The sequence below is a fragment of the Myotis lucifugus genome, unplaced genomic scaffold (genome assembly GCF_000147115.1).
Source record: "Myotis lucifugus unplaced genomic scaffold, Myoluc2.0 scaffold_1006, whole genome shotgun sequence".
Taxonomy (NCBI): Eukaryota; Metazoa; Chordata; class Mammalia; order Chiroptera; family Vespertilionidae; genus Myotis; species Myotis lucifugus.
In genome coordinates, this window is record NW_005872054.1 from 89,945 (window position 1) to 106,167 (window position 16,223).

General features: G+C 54.3%; 14 pseudogenes; all 14 read right to left on the reverse strand.

Moving 5' to 3' along the window:
* Positions 1-146: 146 nt before the first annotated feature.
* On the reverse strand, positions 147-257 carry LOC111824201 (annotated as a pseudogene).
* A 464-nt stretch (positions 258-721) lies between these two features.
* Positions 722-825, reverse strand: LOC111824215 (annotated as a pseudogene).
* Positions 826-1,967: 1,142 nt separating this feature from the next.
* Positions 1,968-2,078, reverse strand: LOC111824195 (annotated as a pseudogene).
* A 463-nt stretch (positions 2,079-2,541) lies between these two features.
* On the reverse strand, positions 2,542-2,645 carry LOC111824213 (annotated as a pseudogene).
* Positions 2,646-5,064: 2,419 nt separating this feature from the next.
* On the reverse strand, positions 5,065-5,175 carry LOC111824197 (annotated as a pseudogene).
* Positions 5,176-5,637: 462 nt separating this feature from the next.
* On the reverse strand, positions 5,638-5,742 carry LOC111824209 (annotated as a pseudogene).
* A 2,416-nt stretch (positions 5,743-8,158) lies between these two features.
* Positions 8,159-8,267, reverse strand: LOC111824193 (annotated as a pseudogene).
* Positions 8,268-8,731: 464 nt separating this feature from the next.
* On the reverse strand, positions 8,732-8,836 carry LOC111824210 (annotated as a pseudogene).
* Positions 8,837-9,746: 910 nt separating this feature from the next.
* Positions 9,747-9,857, reverse strand: LOC111824200 (annotated as a pseudogene).
* Positions 9,858-10,321: 464 nt separating this feature from the next.
* On the reverse strand, positions 10,322-10,425 carry LOC111824204 (annotated as a pseudogene).
* A 1,142-nt stretch (positions 10,426-11,567) lies between these two features.
* Positions 11,568-11,678, reverse strand: LOC111824198 (annotated as a pseudogene).
* A 466-nt stretch (positions 11,679-12,144) lies between these two features.
* Positions 12,145-12,249, reverse strand: LOC111824206 (annotated as a pseudogene).
* A 2,407-nt stretch (positions 12,250-14,656) lies between these two features.
* LOC111824212 lies at positions 14,657-14,761 on the reverse strand (annotated as a pseudogene).
* A 909-nt stretch (positions 14,762-15,670) lies between these two features.
* On the reverse strand, positions 15,671-15,782 carry LOC111824203 (annotated as a pseudogene).
* Between the last annotated feature and the right edge of the window lie 441 nt (positions 15,783-16,223).

Genomic DNA, 16,223 nt, shown 5'->3' on the forward strand with positions numbered 1-16,223 from the left:
AAAAATCAATAAAATATATTCCAAAAAAAAATAAGAGACAACTAACTCTAAAAAAATCCTCTCTGATGGTAAACACTGGGAGGGCCTGCATGAGTGTGACAAGGGAAGCTGTCCCTCACTCCTGTCCCTGGGATACGGAACGTGCTGGACCTCAGTTACCGATGAGAACGACGACGGGTGTAGTTCTCACTCATTTTGTTCAGCTTTTCCAAGGAATGTTGGTTTGGTTTTTTTTTGGAGGGAGTCATCATCGATCCCAGCACGTTCTGGACACAGGGCCTTGGCCCAGACACATGGTTCCAATTGGCTGATCTTGGGACAGAGAAAGGCTTACCTTCCTGAGCGCCCGGGGGCATGAGGCAGACCCGGGGCTACTCTTTTTCCAGGACCCGCCCACGTCTGACCCCCCGGTAGAGAGCAAGGTGGTCCCTTCTAGGCAGACGAGAGGCCCTTCATGATGACGCCACCTGGGGAGTGAAGAGAAACCACATGCACTTTTGAGAAACTCATTCAGCTTCTCTGGTCACATGATCCACACCACCCTTTCCACAGTACAGCCTGCACCTGTCCTCCATCCCTCTATCCCTTAGGGGTGAGATGGGCGTGTGTGACACCATGAGGTGGGCAGGTAGGCAGCTGGGCTGACGCCCTGGGAGGTGCCTGATGAGTGTGCCAAGGGGAAGCTGTCCCTCACTCCTGTCCCTGGGGCTCTGAACGTGCTGGACCTCAGTTACCGATGAGAACGACGACGGTATGAGTTCTCACTCATTTTGTTCAGCCCAAGGAATGTTGGTTTGGTTTTTTTGGGGGAATCATCATCGATCCCAGCACGTTCTAAAAAATGGAGCTGCCGGATGGGGGCTCATTGGGTGAGGCAAGGACCTCAGAGTCCTCCAGGGCCTGCAGGACCAGGTCCCACCACTGAGCGAGGAACACCCAGTCAATGTCGGAGGGAAACCCCGTGAGCCATCGGGACACCCAAACAAGCCGCCTCCAGCAGCTCCAAACCCAAAGCTAATGGCTGAGCGAGGAGCAGAGCATCGCTTACCTTCCTGGGGATCCCGGCTCCGTGCCCACTCAGGCACCCTTCCTCAGTGACTCCCAGGGACTCGGGCCATCCAGGCAGACAACGGGCTTCTCGTCTTGGCCGATGCAGACCCTGGCTCTGGGGCTGCACCTGAGGTGTGGACACAAATCACAGGGGCGTTTGAGTCATGTGCCCAGGTCCTCAGGTAAAATCGCTGCCCTCCTCTTGCCTTTCCTGGGCCTTCATCTGACTGTCCCCTAGGCCTGTCCCTGAGGCAGGAGTGAGGGCAGGTGTGACTTCCTGTGTGCAGGTGGGTTGCAAATATGGATGCAGGTGGTGGGTACAGGCCTCCGCATGTGAAAAATGAAGCCCTGTGGGAAGGCTACGGTGGCTCAGTGGTTCAGCATCAACCAATCAACCAGGAGTTCAGGGTTCAATTCCCAGTTATGCCACATGCCCAGGTTGCGGTCATGTTTGCCAGTAGTGGCCGTGCAGGAGGCAGTCAATCAATAAGTCTCTCTGGCCCTAACCGGTTTGGCTGAGTGGAAAGAGCGTCGGCCTGCGGAATCAAGGGTCCCAGGTTCGATTCCAATCAAGGGCATGTATCTTGGTTGCAGGCACATCCCCAGTAGGGCGTGTACAGGAGGCAGCTAATCGATGCTTCTCTCTCATCGATGTTTCTAACTCTCTATCCCTCTCCCTTCCTCTCTTTAAAAACAATAAAATATATTTTAAAAAAATAAGTCTCTCTTATCATTGATGCTTATCTCTGTCTCTCTCTCCCTCTCCCATCCTCTCTGAAAATAAAAAGAAAATATATTTTAAAAAGAGGCAACTAACTCTAAGAAAATGCTCTCTGATGATGAAAACTGGGAGGGCCTGCATGAGTGTGACAAGGAAAGCTGTCCCTCACTCCTGTCCCTGGGATACGGAACGTGCTGGACCTCAGTTACCGATGAGAACGACGACGGGTGTAGTTCTCACTCATTTTGTTCAGCTTTTCCAAGGAATGTTGGTTTGGGTTTTTTTTGGAGGGAGTCATCATCGATCCCAGCACGTTCTGGACACAGGGCCTTGGCCCAGACACATGGTTCCAATTGGCTGACCTTGGGACAGAGAAAGGCTTACCTTCCTGAGCGCCCGGGGGCATGAGGCAGACCCGGGGCTACTCTTCTTCCAGGGCCGGCCCACGTCCGACCCCCAGGTAGAGAGCAAGGTGGTCCCTTCTAGCAGACGAGAGGCCTTTCATGATGACACCACCTGGGGAGTGAAGAGAAACCACATGCACATTTGAGAAATTCATTCAGCTTCTCAGGTCACATGATCCACACCACCCTTTCCCCAGTACAGCCTGCACCTTTCCTTCATCCCTCTATCCCTTAGGGGTGAGATGGGCGTGTGTTACAACATGAGGTGGGCAGGCAGGCAGCTGGGCTGATGCCCTGGGAGCTGCCTTATGAGTGTGACAAGGGGAAACTGTCCCTCACTCCTGTCCCTGGGGCTCTGAACGTGCTGGACCTCAGTTACCGATGAGAACGACGACGGTATGAGTTCTCACTCATTTTGTTCAGCCCAAGGAATGTTGGTTTGGATTTTTTGGGGGAATCATCATCGATCCCAGCACGTTCTAAAAAATGGAGCTGCTGGATGGTGGCTCATTGGGTGAGGCAAGGACCTCGGAGTCCTCCAGGGCCTGCAGGGCCAGGTCCCACCACTGAGCGAGGAAGACTCAGTCCATGTCGGAGGGAAACCCCGTGAGCCATCGGGACACCCAAACAAGCCGCCTCCAGCAGCTCCAAACCCACAAGCTAATGGCTGAGCGAGGAGCAGAGCATCGCTTACCTTCCTGGGGATCCTGGCTCCGTGCCCACTCAGGCACCTTCCTCGGTGACTCCCGGGGACTCGGGCCATCCAGGCAGACAACGGGCTTCTCGTCTTGGCCCATGCAGACCCTGGCCCTGGGGCTGCACCTGAGGTGTGGACACAAATCACAGGGGCGTTTGAGTCATGTGCCCAGGGCCTCAGAAATGAACCCACGTCATTGCCCCCTCTTACGGGGCCTGTGCATCCCTCACATTTTTCTCTCCCTGAAAAATGAGTGGCGGGTATGACGCCATGCGTGCCGGTTGGATGACTGATAGTTTGCATGTGTTGCAGGCAATAGACTCCTCAAGGGAAACATGAAGCCCTGTGCCCAGCGTCCTGGACATGCCCCCTGCCTCCCATTAAAAAAACGACTGTTTGTTCAAGAAACAAAAAATACACAAATTCTTTTTTCATGTGGCTGCTGAAATAGACCCGGAAGTCAATATTAAAAGCACCCGCGTTCTACGAACACGCCCCTAAATAGCCTGGATGGTCCTCAACTTGGACATTTTGTCCCTGAAAACGGTCACTGGTCAAATACTCGTGAAGGAAACGAGTGGAAGCAGAAACTAACCACCCACACAGAGACGGGCACCGTGCGCACACGGGCTACATGCATGCAGCCTCCCGTAAGGAGACCAGCCACATAGGGCCAGGCACACTTTCATACAAATCAAGCCAGTGCCTCTCAGGGGACAAAGGGAGAGCAGCTGGTGTCTGTGGTCGTCATCGGCCATCTCCGTAAACACTGCCCCGTGGGACGAGGCCACATTCTCATCGGAAACCACACGTTCCCAGGCGTAGAACTCAGGCTCTGACCTGCCAGGAAACCCTGAAGCACCACGGGGTCTTTCAGAAGTAGCATCCTCAGCAAGGCTCCTTTGGCTCAGGGGTGGAGCCTTGACCCATGAACCAGAAGGTCATCATGGTTCGATTCCTGGTCAGGGCACATGCCCGGGGTTGCTGCTCGATCCCCAGTAGGGGGCATGTAAGAGGCAGCCGACCAATACATGTTTCTGCCTTATCACTGATATTTCTATCTCTCTCCCATTCTCTCTGAAATCAATCCTCCTATATAATAAAAGCCTAATATGCTAAGTGTCCCGTCATCGGGTAATCTGTTCAACCAATCAAATCATAATAGGCTAATAATAAATATGTTAAGGCTGCTCAACCACTTGCTATGATGTGCACTCATCACCAGGGGACAGACATTCAACAAATGAGCTGCCTCCTGGTGGTCAGTGTACTCCCACAGGGGGAGCGCCACTCACGAGGAAGCCAAAATCATGGCTGGTGAGCGCAGCAGCAGTGGTGAGAGCCTTTCCCGCCTTTGCAGCATCCCTAAGGATGTCCACTACCAGTTTAGGGATTGGGCCTAAGCCGTCAGTTGGAATTCCCCTTAGGGCTCCCATACTGTGAGAGAATGCAGGCTGGGATGAGGGACCCCACGCCGAGTGCACGAATTTAGTGCACCGGCCTCTAGTAAATATATATTTAAAAAATAAAGTAAAATCCATGGGAAGCAGAAGGCCTCCCTCAAAGCAAACAGAGACAGTACGTGGCATGGAAGGACATGGAGTCCACCTCCACCTGCCCTCCTCCTGCATCCCTGTCCTGGCCATCAACCACCAGCAGCATCACCTCAGAGCTGGGAGCCCAGCAGTCCACATGCATGTGGGCGAAGGGCGAGGGTTATGCGTAGGATGTCACATATGCAGCACCAAGGCCAACTATCGGCAACATACCCCCAAAACACCTCAGAGAACTCACAATTCCTCACCAAGTCCACAGGACAGAACAGCTATGGCTACCAGCAGGGAAATGGGGCCTAATCGGAGCCAGGCAAGTTTTGTCCTTTGGTGCCCAGGTCAGAGCTGCAGGGGCTACCACGGCAGAGGAACGAAGGCCAACACAGATCCACACCATGAGTCCCCGGGGCAAGGCCCTGGCCACACCCTAGCCACACCCTGGCCACACCCTGGCCACACCCTGGCCTACAAGCACACACATACCAACCAGAACCATTATTTCAGGGCCACCCAACCTGGTGGAGAGGCCTGTGACCCTCAGATAGAACAGGCTGAGATGCGGACGCCCTGGGCGGTGCCTGCATGTGTGTGACAAGGGAAGCTGTCCCTCACTCCTGTCTCTAGGATACGGAACGTGCTGGACCTCAGTTACCGATGAGAACGACGACGGGTGTAGTTCTCACTCATTTTGTTCAGCTTTTCCAAGGAATGTTGGTTTGGGTTTTTTTTGGAGGGAGTCATCATCGATCCCAGCACGTTCTGGACACAGGGCCTAGGCCCAGACACACGGTTCCATTGGCTGACCTTGGGACAGAGAAAGGCTTACCTTCCTGAGCGCCCGGGGGCATGAGGCAGACCCAGAGCAACAGTTCTTCCAGGACACGCCCACGTCCGAACCCCAGGTAGAGAGCAAGGTGGTCCCTTCTAGCAGACGAGAGGCCTTTCATGATGACGCCACCTGGGGAGTGACGAGAAACCACATGCACATTTGAGAAACGCATTCAGCATCTCAGGTCACATGATCAACACCACCCTTTCCCCAGTACAGCCTGCACCTGTCCTCCATCCCTCTATCCCTTAGGGGTGAGATGGGCGTGTGTGACACCATGAGGTGGGCAGGTAGGCAGCTGGGCTGACGCCCTGGGAGGTGCCTGATGAGTGTGCCAAGGGGAAGCTGTCCCTCACTCCTGTCCCTGGGGCTCTGAACGTGCTGGACCTCAGTTACCGATGAGAACGACGACGGTATGAGTTCTCACTCATTTTGTTCAGCTCCAAGGAATGTTGGTTTGGTTTTTTTGGGGGAATCATCATCGATCCCAGCACGTTCTAAAAAATGGAGCTGCCGGATGGTGGCTCATTGGGTGAGGCAAGGACCTCGGAGTCCTCCAGGGCCTGCAGGACCAGGTCCCACCACTGAGCGAGGAACACTCAGTCCATGTCGGAGGGAAACCCCGTGTGCCATCGGGACACCCAAACAAGCTGCCTCCAGCAGCTCCAAACCCACAAGCTAATGGCTGAGCGAGGAGCGGAGCATCGCTTACCTTCCTGGGGATCCCGTCTCCGTGCCTGCTCAGGCACCCTTCCTCGGTGAGCCCGGGGACTTAGGCCATCCAGGCAGACAACGGGCTTCTCGTCTTGGCCGATGCAGACCCTGGCGCTGGGGCTGCACCTGAGAAGTGGACACAAATCACAGGGGCGTTTGAGTCATGTGCCCAGGGCCTCAGAAATGAACCCACGTCATTGCCCCCTCTTACGGGGCCTGTGCATCCCTCACGTTTTTCTCTCCCTGAGACATGAGTGGCGGGTATGACGCCATGCGTGCAGGTTGGATGATTGATAGTTTGCATGTGTTGCGGGCAATAGACTCCTCAAGGGAAACATGAAGTCCTGTGCCCAGCGTCCTGGACACGCCCCCTTCCTCCTATCAAAAAAACGACTGTTTGTTCAAGAAACAAAAAAATTCACAAATTTTTTTTCCCCGCAGCTGCTGAAATAGACCCGGAAGTCAATACTAAAAGCACCCGCGTTCTACTAACATGCCCCTAAATAGCCTGGATGGTCCTCAACTTGGACATTTTGTCCCTGAAAACGATCACTGGTCAAATACAGGGGATCGAAACGAGTGGAAGCAGAAACTAACCACCCACACAGAGACGGGCACCGTGAGCACACAGGCTACATGCATGCAGCCTCCCGTAAGGAGACCAGCCAGGTCCGGCCAGGCACACTTTTGTGCAAATCAAGCCAGTGCCCCTCAGGGGACAAAGGGAGAGCAGCAGGTGTCTGTGGTCGTCATCGGCATTTCCGTGAACACTGCCCCGTGGGATGAGGCCACATTCTCATCGGAAACCACACGTTCCCAGGCGTAGAACTCAGGCTCTGACCTGCCAGGAAACCCTGAAGCACCACGGGGTCTTTCAGAAGTAGCATCCTCAGCAAGGCTCCTTTGGCTCAGGGGGGAGCCTTGACCCATGAACCAGAAGGTCATCATGGTTCGATTCCTGGTCAGGGCACATGCCCGGGGTTGCTGGCTCGATCCCCAGTAGGGGGCATGTAAGAGGCAGCCAACCAATACATGTTTCTGCCTTATCACTGATATTTCTATCTCTCTCCCATTCTCTCTGAAATCAATCCTATATAATAAAAGCCTAATATGCTAAGTGTCCCGTCATCGGGTAATCCGTTCAACCAATCAAATCATAATAGGCTAATAATAAATATGTTAAGGCTGCTCAACCACTTGCTATGGTGTGCACTCATCACCAGGGGGCAGACATTCAACAAATGAGCTGCCTCCTGGTGGTCAGTGCACTCCCACAGGGGGAGCGCCTCTCAGGCAGAAGCCAAAATCATGGCTGGTGAGCGCAGCAGCAGTGGTGAGAGCCTTTCCCGCCTTTCCAGCATCGCTAAGGATGTCCACTACCAGTTTAGGGATTGGGCCTAAGCCGTCAGTTGGAATTCCCCTTAGGGCTCCCATACTGTGAGAGAATGCAGGCTGGGATGAGGGACAGCACGCCGAGTGCACGAATTTAGTGCACCGGCCTCTAGTAAATATATATTTAAAAAATAAATTAAAATCCATGGGAAGCAGAAGGCCTCCCTCAAACAGAGACAGTACGTGGCATGGAAGGACATGGAGTTCACCTCAACCTGCCCTCCTCCTGCATCCCTGTCCTGGCCATCAACCACCAGCAGCATCACCTCAGAGCGGGGAGCCCAGCAGTCCACATGCATGTGGGTGAAGGGCGAGGGTTACGGGTAGGATGGCACAACTGCAGCACCAAGGCCAACTATAGGCAACATACCCCCAAAACACCTCAGGGAACTCACAATTCCTCACCAAGTCCACAGGCCAGAACAGCTATCGCTACCAGCAGGGAAATGGGGCCTAATCAGGAGCCAGGCAAGTTTTGTCCTTTGGTGCCCAGGTCAGAGCTGCAGGGGCTACCACGGCAGAGGAACGAAGGCCAACACAGAACCACACCATGAGTCCCCAGGGCAAGGCCCCGGCCACACCCTCCAAACTCCTACAGAGGAGGTGCCCGATGGCCACTGTGCCTACACAGCCCACACATACCAACCAGAACCGTTCTTTCAGGGCCACCCAACCTGGTGGAGAGGCCTGTGACCCTCATATAGAACAGGCTGAGATGCGGACGCCCTGGGCGGTGCCTGCACTAGTGTGACAAGGAAAGCTGTCCCTCACTCCTGTCCCTGGGGCTCTGAACGGGCTGGACCTCAGTTACCGATGAGAACGACGACGGGTGTAGTTCTCACTCATTTTGTTCAGCTTTTCCAAGGAATGTTGGTTTGGTTTTTTTTGGAGGAGTCATCATCGATCCCAGCACGTTCTAAACACAGGGCCTTGGCCCAGACACATGGTTCCAATTGGCTGATCTTGGGACAGAGAAAGGCTTACCTTCCTGAGCACCCGGGGGCATGAGGCAGACCCGGGGCTACTCTTCTTCCAGGACACGCCCACGTCCGAACACCAGGTAGAGAGCAAGGTGGTCCCTTCTAGCAGACGAGAGGCCTTTCATGATGACGCGACCTGGGGAGTGAAGAGAAACCACATGCACATTTGAGAAATTCATTCAGCATCTCAGGTCACATGATCAACACCACCCTTTCCCCAGGTACAGCCTGCACCTGTCCTTCATCCCTCTATCCCTTAGGGGTGAGATGGGTGTGTGTGACACCATGAGGTGGGCAGGCAGGCAGCTGGACTGATGCCCTGGGAGGTGCCTGATGAGTGTGCCAAGGGGAAGCTGTCCCTCACTCCTGTCCCAGGGGCTCTGAACGTGCTGGACCTCAGTTACCGATGAGAACGACGACGGTATGAGTTCTCACTCATTTTGTTCAGCTCCAAGGAATGTTGGTTTGGTTTTTTTGGGGGAATCATCATCGATCCCAGCACGTTCTAAAAAATGGAGCTGCTGGGTGGTGGCTTACTGGGTGTGGCGAGGACCCTAAAGTCCGCCAGGGCCTACAGGACCAGGTCCCACCACTGAGCAAGGAAAACTCAGTCCATGTCAGAGGGAAACCCCGAGTGCCATCGGGACACCCAAACAAGCCGCCTCCAGCAGCTCCAAACCCAAAAGATAAAGGCTGAGCGAGAAGAAGAGAATCCCTTACCTTCCTGGGGATCCCGGCTCCAGTCCCACTCAGGCACCCTTCCTTGGTGACTCCCGGGGACTCAGGCCATCCAGGCAGACAACGGGCTTCTCGTCTTGGCCGATGCAGACCCTGGCGCTGGGGCTGCACCTGAGAAGTGGACACAAATCACAGGGGCGTTTGAGTCATGTGCCCAGGTCGTCAGGTAAAATCCCTGCCCTCCTCTTCCCTTTCCTGGGCCTTCATCTCATTGTGCCTACGCCTGTCCCTGAGGCATGAGTGAGGGCAGGTGTCACTTCCTCCTTGCAGGTGGGTTGCAAATATGGATAGAGATGGTGGGTACAGGCCTCCGAATGTGAAAAATGAAACCCTGTGGGCAGGGAGATGTCGCTCAGTGGTTAAGCATCAACCAATGAACCAGGAGGTCAGGGTTCAATTCCCAGTTAGGGCACAAGCCCAGGTTGCAGTGTTGTTTGACAGTAGAGCGCGTGCAGGAGGCAGTCAATCAATAAGTCTCTCTCATCATTGATGTTTATCTCCCTCTCTCTCCCTCTCCCTTCCTCTCTGTAATTAAAAAGAAAATGTATTTTAAAAAGACTCATCCAACACCAAAAAAATCCTCTCTGATGCTAAACACTGGGAGGGCCTGCATGAGTGTGACAAGGGAAGCTGTCCCTCACTCCTGTCCCTGGGATATGGAACATGCTGGACCTCAGTTACCGATGAGAACGACGACGGGTGTAGTTCTCACTCATTTTGTTCAGCTTTTCCAAGGAATGTTGGTTTGGGTTTTTTTTTGGAGGAGTCATCATCGATCCCAGCACGTTCTGGACACAGGGCCTTGGCCCAGACACACGGTTCCAATTGGCTGACGGTGGGACAGAGAAAGGCTTACCTTCCTGAGCGCCTGGGGGCATGAGGCAGACTCGGGGCAACACTTCTTCCAAGACCCGCCAACGTCCGACCCCCAGGTAGAGAGCAAGGTGGTCCCTTCTAGCAGACGAGAGGCCTTTCATGATGATACCACCTGGGGAGTGAAGAGAAACCACATGCACATTTGAGAAACTCATTCAGCTTCTCAGGTCACATGATCTACACCACCCTTTCCCCAGGTATAGCCTGCACCTGTCCTTCATCCCTCTATCCCTTAGGGGGGAGATGGGCGTGTGTGATACCATGAGGTGGGCAGGCAGGCAGCTGGGCTGACACCCTGGGAGGTGCCTGATGAGTGTGCCAAGGGGAAGCTGTCCCTCACTCCTGTCCCTGGGGCTCTGAACGTGCTGGACCTCAGTTACCGATGAGAACGACGACGGTATGAGTTCTCACTCATTTTGTTCAGCTCCAAGGAATGTTGGTTTGTTTTTTTGGGGGAATCATCATCGATCCCAGCACGTTCTAAAAAAGGGAGCTGCCGGATGGTGGCTCACTGAGTGAGGCAAGGACCTCGGAGTCCTCCAGGGCCTGCAGGACCAGGTCCCACCACCGAGCGAGGAACACCCAGTCCATGTCGGAGGGAAACCCCGTGAGCCATCGGGACACCCAAACAAGCCGCCTCCAGCAGCTCCAAACCCACAAGCTAATGGCTGGGCGAGGAGGAGAGCATCGCTTACCTTCCTGGGGATCCCGGCTCCGTGCCCGATGAGGCACCTTCCTCGGTGACTCCCGGGGACATGGGCCATCCAGGCAGACAACGGGCTTCTCATCTTGGCCCATGCAGACCCTGGCGCTGGGGCTGCACCTGAGGTGTGGACACAAATCACAGGGGTGTTTGAGTCATGTGCCCAGGTCGTCAGGTAAAATCGCTGCCCTCCACTTCCCTTTCCTGGGCCGTCATCTCATTGTGCCTACGCCTGTCCCTGAGGCAGGAGTGAGGGCAGGTGTGACTTCCTGTGTGCAGGTGGGTTGCAAATATGGATGCAGGTGGTGGGTAAAGGCCTCCTCATGTGAAAAATGAAGCCCTGTGGGCAGGCTACGGTGGCTCAGTGGTTCAGCATCAACCAATCAACCAGGAGTTCAGGGTTCAATTCCCAGTTATGCCACAAGCCCAGGTTGCAGTCTTGTTTGCCAGTAGTGGGCGTGCAGGAGGCAGCCAATCACTAAGTCTCTCTAGCCCTAACCGGTTTGGCTGAGTGGATAGAGCGTCGGCCTGCGGAATCAAGGGTCCCAGGTTCGATTCCAATCAAGGGCATGTATCTTGGTTGCAAGCACATCCCCAGTAGGGCGTGTACAGGAGGCAGCTAATCGATGCTTCTCTCTCATCGATGTTTCTAACTCTCTATCCCTCTCCCTTCCTCTCTTTAAAAACAATAAAATATATTTTTTAAAAAATAAGTCTCTCTCATCATTGATGCTTATCTCTCCCTCTCTCTCCCTCTCCCATCCTCTCTGAAAATAAAAAGAAAATATATTTTAAAAAGAGGCAACTAACTGTAAGAAAATGCTCTCTGATGATGAAAACTGGGAGGGCCTGCATGAGTGTGACAAGGGAAGCTGTCCCTCACTCCTGTCTCTAGGATACGGAACGTGCTGGACCTCAGTTACCGATGAGAACGACGACGGGTGTAGTTCTCACTCATTTTGTTCAGCTTTTCCAAGGAATGTTGGTTTGGGTTTTTTTTGGAGGGAGTCATCATCGATCCCAGCACGTTCTGGACACAGGGCCTTGGCCCAGACACATGGTTCCAATTGGCTGACGGTGGGACAGAGAAAGGCTTACCTTCCTGAGCGCCAAGGGGGCATGAGGCAGACCTGGGGCAACACTTCTTCCAAGACCCGGCGACATCTGACCCCCAGGTAGACAGCAAGGTGGTCCCGTCAAGGCAGACGACAGGTCTTTCATGATGACGCCACCTGGGGAGTGAAGGGAAACCACATGCACTTTTGAGAAATTCATTCAGCTTCTCAGGTCACATGATCCACACCACCCTTTCCCCAGGTACAGCCTGCACCTGTCCTTCATCCCTCTATCCCTTAGGAGTGAGATGGGCGTGTGTGACACCATGAGGTGGGCAGGTAGGCAGCTGTGCTGACGCCGTGGGAGGTGCCTGATGAGTGTGCCAAGGGGAAGCTGTCCCTCACTCCTGTCCCTGGGGCTCTGAACGTGCTGGACCTCAGTTTCCGATGAGAACGACGACGGTATGAGTTCTCACTCATTTTGTTCAGCTCCAAGGAATGTTGGTTTGGTTTTTTTGGGGGAATCATCATCGATCCCAGCACGTTCTAAAAAATGGAGCTGCCGGATGGTGGCTCATTGGGTGTGGCGATGACCTCAGAGTCTGCCAGGGCCTGCAGGACCAGGTCCCACCACTGAGCGAGGAAGACTCAGTCCATGTCGGAGGGAAACCCCGTGTGCCTCGGGACACCCAAACAAGCCGCCTCCAGCAGCTCCAAACCCACAACCTAATGGCTGGGCGAGGAGCAGAGCATCACTTACCTTCCTGGGGATCCCGGCTCCGTGCCCACTCAGGCACCTTCCTCGATACTCCCGGGGACTCAGGCCATCCAGGCAGACAACGGGCTTCTCGTCTTGGCCCATGCAGACCCTGGCGCTGGGGCTGCACCTGAGAAGTGGACACAAATCACAGGGGCGTTTGAGTCATGTGCCCAGGGCCTCAGAAATGAACCCACGTCATTGCCCCCTCTTACGGGGCCTGTGCATCCCTCACATTTTTCTCTCCCTGAGAAATGAGTGGCGGGTATGACGCCATGTGTGCAGAATGGATGATTGATAGGTTGCATGTGTTGCAGGCAATAGCCTCCTCAAGGTAAACATGAAGCCCTGTGCCCAGCGTCCTGGACACGCCCCTGCCTCCCATTAAAAAAACGACTGTTTGTTCATGAAACAAAAAAATACACAAATTCTTTTTTCATGTGGCTGCTGAAATAGGCCCGGAAGTCATAACAAAAAGATCCCGTGTTCTATGAACACGCCCCTAAATAGTCTGGATGGTCCTCAACTTGGACATTTTGTCCCTGAAAACGGTCACTGGTCAAATACTCGTGAAGGAAACAAACTAACCACCCACACAGAGACGGGCACCGTGAGCACACAGGCCACACGCATGCAGCCTCCCGTAAGGAGACCAGCCAGGTCGGGCCAGGCACACTTTTGTGCAAATCAAGCCAGTGCCCCTCAGGGGACAAAGGGAGAGCAGCCGGTGTCTGTGGTCCTCATCGGCCATCTCCGTAAACACTGCCCCGTGGGACGAGGCCATATTCTCATCAGAAACCACACGTTCCCTGGCGTAGAACTCAGGCTCTGACCTGCCAGGAAAACCCTGAAGCACCACAGGGTCTTTCAGAAGTAGCATCCTCAGCAAGGCTCCTTTGGCTCAGGGGTGGAGCCTTGACCCATGAACCAGAAGGTCATCATGGTTCGATTCCCGGTCAGGGCACATGCCCGGGGTTGCTGGCTCGATCCCCAGTAGGAGGCATGTAAGAGGCAGCCGACCAATACATGTTTCTGCCTTATCACTGATATTTCTACCTCTCTCCCATTCTCTCTGAAATCAATCCTCCTATATAATAAAAGCCTAATATGCTAAGTGTCCCGTCATCGGGTAATCCGTTCAACCAATCAAATCATAAAATTCTAATAATATGTTAAGGCTGCTCAACCACTTGGTATGATGTGCACTCATCACCAGGGGGCAGACATTCAACAAATGAGCTGCCTCCTGGTGGTCAGTGCACTCCCACAGGGGGAGCACCTCTCAGGCGGAAGCCAGGCTCACCGCTGGTGAGCATAGCAGCGGTGGTGAGAGCTTCTCCCACCTCTGCGGCAGCGCTGAGGATGTCCACTACCAGTTTAGGGATTGGGCCTAAGCCGTCAGTTGGAATTCCCCTTACGGCTCCCTACTGTGAGAGAATGCAGGCTGGGATGAGGGACAGTATGCCGAGTGCACGAATTTAGTGCACCGGCCTCTAGTAAATATATATTTAAAAAATAAAGTAAAATCCATGGGAAGCAGAAGGCCTCCCTCAAAGCAAACAGAGACAGTACGTGGCATGGAAGGACATGGAGTCCACCTCCACCTGCCCTCCTCCTGCATCCCCGTCCTGACCATCAACCACCAGCAGCATCACCTCAGAGCTGGGAGCCCAGCAGTCCACATGCATGTGGGCGAAGGGCGAGGGTTACGCGTAGGATGTCACAACTGCAGCACCAAGGCCAACTATCGGCAACATACCCGCAAAACACCTCAGGGAACTCACAATTCCTCACCAAGTCCACAGGCCAGAACAGCTATCGCTACCAGCAGGGAAATGGGCCTAATCAGGAGCCATGCAAGTTTTGTCCTTTGGTGCCCAGGTCAGAGCTGCAGGGGCTACCACGGCAGAGGAACGAAGGCCAACACAGATCCACACCATGAGTCCCCGGGGCAAGGCCCCGGCCACACCCTCCAAACTCCTACAGAGGAGGTGCCCGATGGCCACTGTACCTACACAGCCCACACATTCCAACCAGAACCGTTCTTTCAGGGCCACCCAACCTGGTGGAGAGGCCTGTGACCCTCAGATAGAACAGGCTGAGATGCGGACGCCCTAGGCGGTGCCTGCATGAGTGTGACAAGGGGAAGCTGTCCCTTACTCCTGTCCCTGGGGCTCTGAACGTGCTGGACCTCAGTTACCGATGAGAACGACGACGGTTGTAGTTCTCACTCATTTTGTTCAGCTCCAAGGAATGTTGGTTTGGTTTTTTTGGGGGAATCATCATCGATCCCAGCACGTTCTAAAAAATGGAGCTGCCGGATGGTGGCTCACTGAGTGAGGCAAGGACCTCGGAGTCCTCCAGGGCCTGCAGGACCAGGTCCCACCACTGAGCGAGGAACACTCAGTCCATGTCGGAGGGAAACCCCGTGTGCCATCGGGACACCCAAACAAGCTGCCTCCAGCAGCTCCAAACCCACAAGCTAATGGCTGAGCGAGGAGCGGAGCATCGCTTACCTTCCTGGGGATCCCGTCTCCGTGCCTGCTCAGGCACCCTTCCTCGGTGAGCCCGGGGACTTAGGCCATCCAGGCAGACAACGGGCTTCTCATCTTGGCCGATGCAGACCCTGGCGCTGGGGCTGCACCTGAGAAGTGGACACAAATCACAGGGGCGTTTGAGTCATGTGCCCAGGTCGTCAGGTAAAACCCCTGCCCTGCTCTTCCCTTTCCTGGGCCTTCATCTGATTGTCCCCTAGGCCTGTCCCTGAGGCATGAGTGAGGGCGAGTGTGATTTCCTGTTTGCAGGTGGGTTGCAAATATGAATGCAGGTGGTGGGTACAGGCCTCCGCATGTGAAAATTGAAGTCCTGTGGGCAGGCTGGTGTGGCTCAGTGGTTCAGCATCGACCAATGAACCAGGAGGTCAGCGTTCAATTCCCAGTTAGGGCACAAGCCCGGTTGCAGTCTTGTTTGCCAGTAGTGGGCGTGCAGGAAGCAGTCAATCATTAAGTCTCTCTCATCATTGATGTTTCTCTCTCTCTCTCTCCCTCTCCCTTCCTCTCTGAAATCAAAAAGTAAATGTATTTTAAAAAGACTCATCCAACACCAAAAAAATCCTCTCTGATGCTAAACACTGGGAGGGCCTGCATGAGTGTGACAAGGGAAGCTGTCCCTCACTCCTGTCTCTAGGATACGGAACGTGCTGGACCTCAGTTACCGATGAGAACGACGACGGGTGTAGTTCTCACTCATTTTGTTCAGCTTTTCCAAGGAATGTTGGTTTGGGTTTTTTTTTTGGAGGAGTCATCATCGATCCCAGCACGTTCTGGACACAGGGCCTTGGCCAGACACATGGTTCCAATTGGCTGATCTTGGGACAGAGAAAGGCTTACCTTCCTGAGCGCCCGGGGGCATGAGGCAGACCTGGGGCAACACTTCTTCTAGGACCCGCCCATGTCCAACCCCCAGGTAGAGAGCAAGGTGGTCCCTTCTAGCTGACGAGAGGCCTTTCAGGATGATACCACCTGGGGAGTGAAGAGAAACCACATGCACATTTGAGAAACTCATTCAGCTTCTCAGGTCACATGATCCACACCACCCTTTCCCCAGTACAGCCTGCACCTGTCCTCCATCCCTCTATCCCTTAGGGGTGAGATGGGCGTGTGTGACACCATGAGGTGGGCAGGTAGGCAGCTGGGCTGACGCCCTGGGAGGTGCCTGATGAGTGTGCCAAGGGGAAGCTGTCCCTCACTCCTGT